Source organism: Sarcophilus harrisii, chromosome 2 (genome assembly GCF_902635505.1).
Source record: "Sarcophilus harrisii chromosome 2, mSarHar1.11, whole genome shotgun sequence".
NCBI classification, from domain to species: Eukaryota; Metazoa; Chordata; class Mammalia; order Dasyuromorphia; family Dasyuridae; genus Sarcophilus; species Sarcophilus harrisii.
Genome location: NC_045427.1, coordinates 180,041,001 through 180,053,211, shown reverse-complemented (window position 1 = coordinate 180,053,211; position 12,211 = coordinate 180,041,001).

Below are 12,211 nucleotides of genomic sequence, written 5' to 3'. Positions count from 1 at the left end.
AATGATTGACCTAGGAAAATTTCATCCAGCATAATTCTAAGCTTTTAAGATCTTGGACTAGAAAGGTTTGTTTTTCCTCTATCTGTCAAAAATTTGGCTTGATCTTAGGGCTGTAAGAATGCAACACCCCCAAAAAGGAGGAGTGTGTCTAAGTGCTTTCTTTATATGATACTAACTTCCTAAAGACATTGCCTTGCAAAGTTTTGTAGGCAATTCTCACAGAAAACCCAGATTTAGAGAAAATAGTCATGACTTCTTTATTACTTAGTGAAAACTGGACTAGTGAAGTTTATAGTTAACTTTTTTTAAATTCCTTATTAAGAACTTTAAGGATAGCAAGTAGACATTAAAGAAAATTTACACAAATTTTGAAAATCCCTATAAAGTCTTATCAGTTTTTCCCTTCCTTTTTACCCCCCTTCCAATAAAAAAAGATCTACCATATAGATGTATACACTAAAGCTTTTAGGAGAGTTTACATTATATTAGGAAATGTGATCTTCTCTATAATCATCTCATTGTTTTACTTGCATGATAGATCATGAGGACATTCATAATCCAAATGAACTTTCAAAATAGTTTTAATGCTGAGTGTCCTTATTGCCTTTGGCAGGTAAGATATGAGAGCAATATACCAAGATTGTAATGCTATAAATGAAATGATAATCACCAGTTTCCAAAGGACTATACATTTTTAGCACTTTGAATTAAAGGCTATTCCATTCTTTAGAAGCTTTCATTTGAACAGTATTTGAGAAGTTATGGAAAATAAATATAGAAGAAAGAATTGGAAAAAAATTGGAGATTATCTTGTCCAAACATATCATTAGGTGTAGGAAGATACAGAAGCCTAGAGAGAAGACCTAGTGATCTATCAGTAGCAGAGCTAGTATTTGAACTCAAGTCCTCTGGATGCAGACATAACTATATTCAATCAGGTAGTAAGCCCTTTATCTCCATTTCAAGGATAAAGACAAAAGGACCACTCTATAGTGACTTGTTCAAACTCATACAATGGAATCCCTAGCACTTTTATTCTAATGTTTTTTTTACTGAAGTATAATAAATATTTGTATTTTGGTTGAAATTACATAAATGCACACACATAAGGAGGGAGGAGTGAATAAAGCTTGGGCCCAAGTCACTGAATTGATACCCTGTGGAATTTAGAGGGCATTGACATTTGTTTTAGTCCTTTGGTGAGCTGGAACATGTTCTTCTGTTCTCCTCTGCCTTTTCCTCCCAAAATTATTAAGTGCCTACTCCAAAGGAAGAACTATTCTAAATACTAGAGGTACAATTAAATAAAGACAATCCCTGCTCTCAAAGAATTAACAATCTTAAGGGGGAGATAACACACACAAAAGGGCTGGAAAAGGGGTAGGGGAAGCTAAAGGGTACCTTAAATGGGACAGGTTGTTCTGTGGAGTGGAAGACAGGGAGAAATGTAATGAGCTGAAAGAAGTCCAGTTTCTTCATTCTGTAAAGGAAGGTATAGGAAAAGTTTGATAGTACTCTCTGAAGGCCTCCAATCAGAGTGTAAAGGAGGCTGAAGAAGGTGGTGTTAATCAAGGCTTGAGTTAGCAGCACTGGTAGTGAATTAATAAGGAATCAGCTTGTCCTGGGGGGGCAGCATCTCCCTTAGTAGACTTGCATCAGTGTTCTAGGAAACTTGTCTGTGCTCAACACTCTAATTTTTAATTGGGAGGGCCCATTTTTGACACTAATCTGTGATATTATTGATGCTAATTGCACATGTTGTAAAAATTCCTAGTTATGACTCACTTCTACTTGGCCTTTTACTATTGCAGGGTGGGGAAGTATGTGCTTTTTTAAGTAGCTAGATAGTTTTACTTGCTGCCCCTTCCTACCCCAAGTTTAAACCTAGGCTTTTTAAAACTTTTTTTTATTATTATTTTCCTTCCTCCTCCCACCACTTTCATACATTTCAAAATATTTCTTTTGAAGTCTAAGGAGGTGTGAGTTAGTAGGGAATGAGAAATTTAAGGAAATTAGGAAAGCATTTCAAATGACATGTAGCAGAATGGTTCATTGGTAGAATATATCAGCTCATTAAAAATAATAATAAGAAAAAAATACAAACCCTTCAGCTCAGAGATTTTGAATTAACCCAAACAGATCCTCATGGAGCTTTTTTTTAATTGTCAAGAAATAATAACTTCAGCAGAATCAGCTGAAGTGAATTTAATATTTAGATCTTGGCAAGGCTCAGACACACACAAGCAAAGAGCATCACTGCTTCTGTGACAACTATTTATCTGGGGAATGAGGGGGAAGTACTTTTTATTCATGGTGTTATAAGAGAACCAATTTGTCATTTGTAGAGTAGAAGCCATTGCAGTTTGAATAAGGAGGTCCCAAAGGGGAGGAAACATGGGAATTTTATGTAAACATCCCTGGGTTGAGTAAACAGAGGTGATGATGTTTTATGTCCTAAAAAGACCAGAGGAGAACTTAGGTCTTTGATGTTTTCTGAGGGAAAAGTCTCAAACATGTCAATGCTGCCAATCTGTAATCTAAATTCTCATCTAATTAAGTAGAACCATAATTCAGGAAGTGTTTTCAAGATCCTAATAATATATTTGATTATCAGATGCATATTTATAAATATCCAGGGTCAAAAGTACTTAAAATTACTGTCTAGAAACTTTGCTTGCCTTTCACATTATGTTCACTTGCATTTTTTTATCCTGACTTTGCTTTCATTTACTAGGAGACTATAAAGAAGAAAAGAAAAATGATTTCTTCATTGATTATAGAAGTTCTTTTTTAGTTATTTGAAAAGAATGGTTGACTTGACATTCACAGAGAATATAGTGCCAGGAGGAAGTAGAAATAATTTGTTTTTTGGCATGTACCCCCTTAAGGTAACTGGTTTGCCCTTTTGCCAATTGGCTTATGATTTGAGTTTGCACCTTCATTTGCAGGCATTGTACATTTTAATGAGTAATAACTTTCTCCATCTAAATTTTCCAGGGTATGGAGCCTTTTGTTTCCCTGAGTGTAGATATTTTATAGTTTTCTTTATTTGTCTCTGCTTCTCAGTCAGGGCTTTGATCGACTCACATCTGGAATACTTCAAGTTTAGTGGTCTTGGAGCTGGTGCCATTGGAGGGTCAATCCAAGAGTCTGCTGTCAACATAAAGTAATCCCATTACTTTGGTCCATTGAAAAGTATTCTTATATTTAAGGGTCCCTATTGCTTTCACCTTGTTCTTCCATAAATGTCTAAATATAAGGTCCTTGTGAATATAGATTGTTTCATTCTTTGTATTTGCATCTCTAGGACAATACAGTTTTTAATCTTAAGGTGCTTAATAAATACTTGCTGATTGAGTGATCCCGTGATTGCCTTTTATCTCTGTTTTCACAGAAAAGCTAAAAGTAAAAGGAGGAAACAAACATATTGAGTAAATTTATAATCTTGAAATCATTCTGCACTTAGCAAGTGACAAAATATTAGTACATCTCTGCATTCTATTCTGGACCCTTTTCTACTCTTTCTCTGCACTCTTTGTCTTGGTTATCTTATTAGCATATATACAGTATATTGGCTCAGTGGTTTCTGAACCAATCAAGAGTTTTATCAGTGTTGTGGGCTGCCATCAGGAAAATTCTCCCAAGCTTGGGTTGAAGTATCCAATTATACAATTTCATCTTTTGTCCACATTCTTAAATGAGATGGTGACACTACCTAATTTCTGCAGTGTATATGTGCTAATAGCTGTTGAAGATTGCAGCCCCAACTCGCTTGGTCTTTACAATATAGTCTTCCCTAACCCCTGTCTTATCCTTGTTCAGGCCACTGTGGTTTTCACAATACTGCAGCTTTGCAGTATCCCTAGAGTATTTCATTCAAAATGTTTCTGGCTCCCATCTGTTTCCATGGTCATAGGACTGCAGATTTTTAAACCTCCTGGCCCTTCTTCATCAGAACACAATGGTCTTCCAGATCTCTGGGAACAAAGCTCTATAGGCTTCAGATAGTTCTCTGGTAAAAGTTCTGGTAGGTTTCTGATATGTTTACCTAAAGGTTCACTGGATTCCTTAGCAAGACTTCTCTCAGTGCTGGAAGACTCTTGGATATTTTGTGGGGGAAATTTTGGTTTGGATGAAGAAGATCTCTTTTAATTTCTTCATTATTCTTAAATCTAGAGCCCTTTTGAGATCTTTGTTAGAGTATAGTATAAAGGAAATAAGATTCTGAAATGTTTACTATCTTGGTTATGATGATGCATCTAGTTAATGATAAGGCAGGCTTACATTCATAATGAAGTTTCCTTATGGAAACTTTGTATTTGCATCTCTAGGACAGTACAGTTTCTAATCTTAAGGTGTTTAATAAATGCTTGTTGATTGATCCCATGATTGCCTTTTATCTCTGTTTTTATAGAAAAGCTAAAAGTAAAAGGAAGAAACAAACATATTCAGTAAATTTCTTCAAATTTACTTCTTCAAAATATTTCACTTCATCATCTTAACTGGAAGTTCCCTATCATTTTAAAGATTAAAAATCAGAGACTAATTGGTGCACAGTGGTTTGTCTAAGATCACATAGGTTTTAAATGATAGAGCAGGGCTTCAGAGGCAGATTAGATGACTACCATGCAAAGCTTTTTTTACTATACTATGCTGGTCTCTACCATTTTCTTCAAAAATTTCTATAAATGTAATTATAAAGAGTAATGCAAGAGGAATATATTTTCTATTTACTTACCTAGAGTTTTAATAAGGTAATATTTTATTAACATTTTATAGTATACTGTAAAGTATGTCTTTTTTGCCTCTATATTTTTTTTCTTTGAAAGACATATTAGGCAATTAGCAAAAACCCATTACATTTTCTCTCCCTCCATTTAAATGACTATATTTTATAAAAATTCAATAGAGGTTACTCCAATAAGGAAATCTACATTAATCAATAAACCAATGTTCTCTACTAGGGCTTTTATGCAGCTTGACTATAAAAAAACATAGACATGGACTCATTACTTCCCTTTAAACATTTATTTATATTTCAATATTTCACGGTAGAATTTTTACCATTTTTCAGAACCAATTTATATATATTTTTAGTGGCTTCATGTTTTTTTCTTGAATCATTTTATATTACTCCATTTCTTACATACACCCTTCCAGTAGAGAGACCTATGGCTCTTTTCTAACTCTCCCCTCTAAAGCTTTGCTTCCCCTCTTACTTGTAAGATAATCTTTTTATCTCTACCTCTTAGCATCCTTAGCTTCCTTCAAAGCACAGCTCATGTGCCACTTCCACAAGTAGTTATTTCCTGATCTCCTCTCTGCATCATACCCTCAGTGATCAGTGTTCTCTCCCTCCTAAAATTACTTTGCATTAATTTGCATGGACATAGTATTTACTTTTTAGTATACAGATTGAATTCCCCAGTGCAATGTAACAGATAATTTCATATTTTGTCTTTATATCTCTAATAGCTATAGGACTTTAAACTTGGTAGGTGTTTAATACAGAATTTTGAGTTTAATAGAATTAGACTTCTTTTATGGTCTTCTAATCATACCTTGCTACTACATTTCATTCTGTATAAAGTATAAAGTGCCTTGGACTTTCCATAAGAAAACTTCGTTGTGAATATAAGCCTGCCTTATCATTAACTAGATGTATCATCATAACCAAGATAGTAAACATTTCAGAATCTTATTTCCTTTATCTATAAATGATGGCAAGAATCATACTTATATTATAGATCTTATATGATTATTTGGGGGTGGGGTGTATAATAGGATAAATATTGTGAGAAGGGAAAAATTTTTGTCAACCTGAAATTGCTATAGAAAAAATGAGAAATGATTATTCCTTTCAATAAGTTAATTCTGCTTCCCATCCTCTAAAGTCCTAGAAAGTCTAATAGTTAGTATAATTTGATGGAAGGAGAAATGTCATTGGTTTCCTCCCAGTTTTCTTTCTTCTTTCTCCAACATCTTTTCTACCCTGACTCCCAATGTTCAGATTTCCCTACTTAGGAATACATTTCCTCTCACACTTTTAATGTCTTCCCCCCACCAAGAAGTTGCCCATTATTTTTTTTTAATTTTTGTATTGTTTTGTTTTTGCTGAAGCAACTGGGGTTAAGTGACTTGCCCAGGGTCACACAGCTGGGAAGTGTTAAGTGTCTGAGGTCACATTTGAACTGATTTCAGGGCTGGTGCTCTATCCACTGCTCCACCTAACTACCCCAGCTGCCCATTATTCTTACCCTGTATGAAAATTATCATCCCTTTAGGGTAGCTAATCTCAGTTGTATGTTTGAAGGAAAATAATCTCATTAAACTTATTTAAACTAAAGACATAGATGACTGCTGATTCTGTCTATGTCATAAAGTACAGCTTGGTTTTGGAGAAGGTAGGGAGGAAAGATGACTAGAAACCTTCCTAAATGTAACTTCTATCTTTAGACAATCAACTGTGAGTCCTCTGATTGTACCTTTTTATCTGGAGGACTGCTTCAGATAACCCAGAGGCAATTATATGGAGTTTGCTTTATGACTGAGAAGATCTCTTCTATGAAACTTTCAGCAGCTATCACTAAAGTGGTCTCCAAAGCATGCTAATGACTCTTAAGAGTTCCCAGGAACTTCAGATTTAATCTTGTCCCTAAATTACTACAAAACATATCCTTAGCTTCCTTCTTTATATACACATATCAACAATGTCATAACAATTAATTTCTTTATATTTAAACTTAATGAATTAATTTATTCAGTAGATCACAAATATTTGTTAAGCACTGCTAATAATAACCCAAAGTTCAAACTATTATTCATACTAAGAGGGGATCAATGGCAAGAAGAAGCAGCTAGAGTAGAATGGGGACTGTGTAGGCAAAAATCAATGTAATAGTACAAAGACTCAAAAGGAACCTTGAAGGACAACATGGTCAAAAGCCCTTTGTTGCCTTGTAGCGCCACTTTGGAACAAATTAGAAATACCAATCCTCTCCTGCTAGCAGAGCTTCATTCCAAGCTGTATTGACTTGAAATAGTCAAACCTACTTATATGTGTATGAATGGATGGAAGACACAAATTTTTTAGTTTGGATCTGAAATGAAGAAGAACTCTTTTCCCTGACCACTGAGCAGAAAAATCCCATGATTCGGTGGATCTTTAAAGGAAATTACCTGCTTTTAGTTGTTGGTTAATTTACATTACTCTATTTTTGGAAGGATTGTGATCTTAAGGCCCATCAACTATAGTAGACATGGGCCTTTACTAAGGACTGTTAAAAAATGGTTTTATATAAAGATGATACTAAATAGATTTCTGGGATTCTTTATACAATATTTTGGAAAATACTGAGGACTTCATCTTATGCCAAAAGATTTGTAAGTGCAAGGTTTTTGGAGAAAAGGAAAATATTTTTTAGGGGTGGTAATACTTGAAACAACAATGCTTGAATCTTTCCAGGGATTTTCCAAAGAATTTTCCAGAATTATAAATATAAATAAATAAACTAAAAGTAACCCAATTGATTTGCTGAAGATGACATATATTTAACCAGGGGAAGAAGGCAAGCGGGGTTCAATAGGGTATCACAAAACTACCCTTTTTTTTTTTTTTTTTTTTTTTGCTGAGGCAATTGGGGTTAAGTGACTTGTCCAGGGTCACACAGCAAGGAAGTGTTAAGTGTCTGAGACCAAGTTTGAATTCAGGTCCTCCTGACTTCAGGGCTGGTGCTAAAACTACCCTTTTTGATTCCAATCAATAATGGAGCCAAAGTTAGTCTTTGAGTCCTTTGGGGATGGCAAAGATTTTGACTGCTTCAAGACATGTCTGAGTCAGGGCTGGCGGACTTTTGTGCTTTGAAGTGATTAAACTATCCTTCCAATAGCTGTTAAGCTGAAAAAAACTTGTGACTCAGAGTCATTAAAGAGAGTTATCCAAACTCAGCTGTTCTCTTCACTTCTCATCTGCATGTGAATTCTCTTCAAACCTCTTGCTGGAGGAGTGAGAATGAAACTGGTATCCTTTGAATTTGTGACTGCTTCCATATGGCAGATAGAGAAAGGTAACTCAGGTGAACTTGAGCCTGAGTCCCTATCTTTGGTTACCCAAGTAGGTAACCAAAACACAATCTTAAAATGGATGTATGTAGGTCTGGAGGTAATTGTGTGAGTATAAGGGGTCCTTAGTCCTCAGATAAGGTCCTACCTATAGGTAGTGATAATGGAGCTTACTGATTGCAGGATGTGTTACTATATTGATGAAGATGACCACTGACAACAAATGCAAACTCTGATCTGGCTGGATTATAGACAACAACTTTGAATAGACAATACCAAGTCAAGGTAATATGTAAAAATACCTATTTAGAAGGCCCACAAATTAGTTTATGTTTTGAGGATATTTAAATATCAACTACTTAAGGAGAATGCTCAGTCAAACTGAGACCTGTTAAGACCTTAATTTAAAAATACCAAGGTCTCCCATTTAACTCAGGGCCATCTTTAGTCATCCTGATCTATATCTGGCCACTGGATCCAGATGGCTCTTGAAAGGAAAGTGAGGTAAGTGACCTTGCACACTTCTCCCTCGCTAAAAACCAATTCACTTGTAGGTCCAAGGCATGACCTCCCTAACATCATGGTTCTTTTTAAGAATGAAGGACAAACAATTCCTTAGGAGAGTAGTTATAAATCAAATTACTGAATTCTGTTTTCAATCTTTCTGTCAACACAATGGAGAGGGGAGAAAAATGCAGAACTTTATTATATATTTAAAAGGAATAGTAAGTTATACATAATAGATTTACAATTTCACAAGCAATCATATTTTTATTATCCTATCTTATGAAAATGCTTTATAAATTCATTAATAAAATAATAAAAATACTTTCTAGTGTTTTCTATTTAGTATTTCTTTGGTATTTTAAAAAATAAATTCATGTCCTATGACTAAGTTACATTGTATATTGAGTAAATACCTTTTTACTCCCCACTTTGGGGATTCTAAATATGGGCTAAATGACTAGTCTTAAACAATTTCTTCCCTTAGTCACCAGAGTATGAGACAAAATAAGTCAATGAGAAAAGGGAGCTACTAGAGGCTAACCTCCCCTAGGACTCATCCACATCTGTGAGTTAAAAAGAAAGGCCCCAGAGTAGAGGAAAAAGAGGAGTGAATGCCTCCAATCCTTTGGACTCAGCAGTAGTTAGTCATACATTGGATATTCTAGATTTACTTAATCAGAAACTGAAAACCAAAGTCAAAAGGTTAAGGTCTTACAAAGACTCAAGCAGCAAAAGAATAAAATAAACAATCTAACATCAATCAAAAACTTGACTATAGAGACTTGAAAGGTCAAGAATACAAATACAAGAGAAAATTTTTGTGATTAAAAAATATGGAAAATTTCTTGTTGTCTACGTGGTCTCAAAAAATCTAACTTAAACAAAATACAAGTTTTATCAAAGAGGAAACAAAGTATTTAAATTTTTAATAGAATAAGTGAAAGACCAATTAGACCAAAGGAATGACTGAAACTCTAGTTTTTCTTCATAACTAGAATGTGTTAGGGTTAGAAAAGCTCCATAATTATGAAATTCATCATAGTGGCTCATAAATCACTAAAACAGTACTTTACAAGCTTCCTTATTCCAGCAAGAAAAAGTCTGATCCCAACATTTTTACTTCTTTTTAAATGAATAAATGGTCAAACAATATAAATAAGGTTTCTAAAAAAATCAGAACTATTGATACCTATTTGAAAAATGTATTCCAAATCAATAATAGGTAAAAGAAATTTGGATTAAATTTCTGAAGTTCCACTTCATACTCAAAAGATTGGCAAAACTGACAAAAAACAAAAATGATAGATAGTGAAAATATTAGAGGGGGGGAAATAAATAATTGGAGAAAAAAGGTACATTTATACAGTATTGAGGGAGCTATGAATTGGTCCAGCTATTTTGGAAAACAATGGCATATACATTTTGAGCCAGTGATACCACTAATAGATCCTTAGAGATAAAAGAAAGAGGAAAAGGACCCAAATGTAAAAAACTTCTTTTCAGTAAAGCAAAACAACAATGACAACAACACCACCACCAACCCAGGAAGTTGATGTGATAGTCATCAACTCAAATCAAGGAATATGTAAGCAAATTTTGGCATATGAATATGATCAACTACTATAATAGTGCTTATAAATTATGAAGCTCATAGTTGCAGAGAAATTTGGGAAGACCTGTATGGATTGATGCAGAATGAAGTGAGTAGAATAAAAAGAATGATTAACATAATAATATTATAAAGAAAACAATTTTGAAAATAATTCTGATCAACACAATGATCAATCACTATTCCAGAAGACCAGTGAAAATCTATGCTATCTACATACTGATGGAAAAGTGATGGAATCAAGATTCAGATTGAGACTTATTCCTTGGATTTGACTAAAAAGGGGATTTATTATACTTGACTCTGCATATCTGTTACATGGGTTTTCTTGTCCTCTTTTTCCTCAATGAGTAGAAGAAAGTAGGAGACAAAGAAATTAGATTTTTGTTAATTGAATCAACCTATTATCACCCACATTTTTCAATATATTACCTCCTCTCCAAGAACGTTAATCCTTCAAACATACCAAAAAAGTCTCATATCATATGAAATCTTTCATATGTATAGTTCCTTTCCTCTAAAGAGAAGCAGCTCTCTTATGTCTTCTTTGAGACTAAACTTAGTCATTATAATTTTGTAGTACTCATTATTATTTTATTATTGTTCTTTTCATCCACTTTACTGTAGTCATCTACTTTACTATATTTACATATGTATGTATTAGGAAAGGCCCAAAATTAGAAGAAAATGTATGTGTCTGTATGTGTATATATAGATATAGATAGGTATATATGTGTATATATAAAGATATATGTATGTATATGTATGTATTTGTATGTGTTTATATGTATATATCCATATATGTACGTATGTAGAGACACATATATCATGGTCCTACTTTTCATTATTCCATGTCTTCCCATTTTTTAAGAATTCTTACATTTTTTACAGTACTATTCCATTTACTTTAATGTAAAGCAACTTATTCAGTCATTTCCAAGATCTATAGGCATTCATTTTATTAGCATTTGAATGCTACTACAAAACGTCCTTCTATAAAAAATCTTGGAAAATGTGGAGCTTTTTTTTGCCATTAGCCTCCTTGAGGTATTTGATTTTTTATTCACTTTCCTTATATAGTTGTCAATTGCTTTCTAGAATGGTGGGATCAATAATTCACAATTCCATCAATAATGCGCTAATATATTTATCTTTCCTAAAACCCTTCAGCATCAATTATGTTGATATTTTGTCACCTTTTCCAATTTGCTGCGAGTTAAGTGAAACCTAGGAGTTGTTTTGATTTATATTTATATTACAATTGATTTGGAACACTCTTTCCTGTGGTTAATAGTTTGTGATTCAGCTTTTGAAAAGTATTTATTAATACCTTTTGATCTTTTGGGGGGGGAATGATGGCTTTTGACTTTAAGTTTCTCTTAGCGGCCTAATGCAATTTGGATGTCAGATTTTTATCAAAAATATTTTATGAAAAAATTATGAATTGACTTTCATAATCTTGGTTGCTTTGATTTTTTTCACACAAAACCTTTTACATTTCATGTAATCAAAAATATTTATGCTAGCCTTTTGATTACAGATACATCTTGTTAAGTTAGGAATTACCTTCTTAAACATAGCTGTAAAAGGGTCTTACACTATTCTCTCATAAGTTTTTTTTTTTAATTAGGGTATGAATAAATGACTGAAAGAAAAAGTATCTATCATTATGCATCAAGAACTTTTCTAAGACTAGGGATACAAATGCAAAAAAAAGAAAGAAAGAAAGAAAGAAAGAAAGAAAGAAAGAAAGAAAGAAAGAAAGAAAGAAAGAAAGAAAGAAAGAAAGAAAGAAAGACAACACTTGCCCTCAAGAACTTTAACTTTCAGTTGACAAAAATGGAGTTATAATAGTCTCAGAAGTCGAAAAGCTAATGAGAGAGGGTGATTACCCAAGACAACTCTAGAAAAAGGAATACTTTCTCCACTAAAAAGAGAAATAGAATAAATAAATACTCTTAGAGCATATGATAAATGTCACAATACTAAAATATACTTTTGTAATAAACATGTCACTTCACTGACTAATAAAGC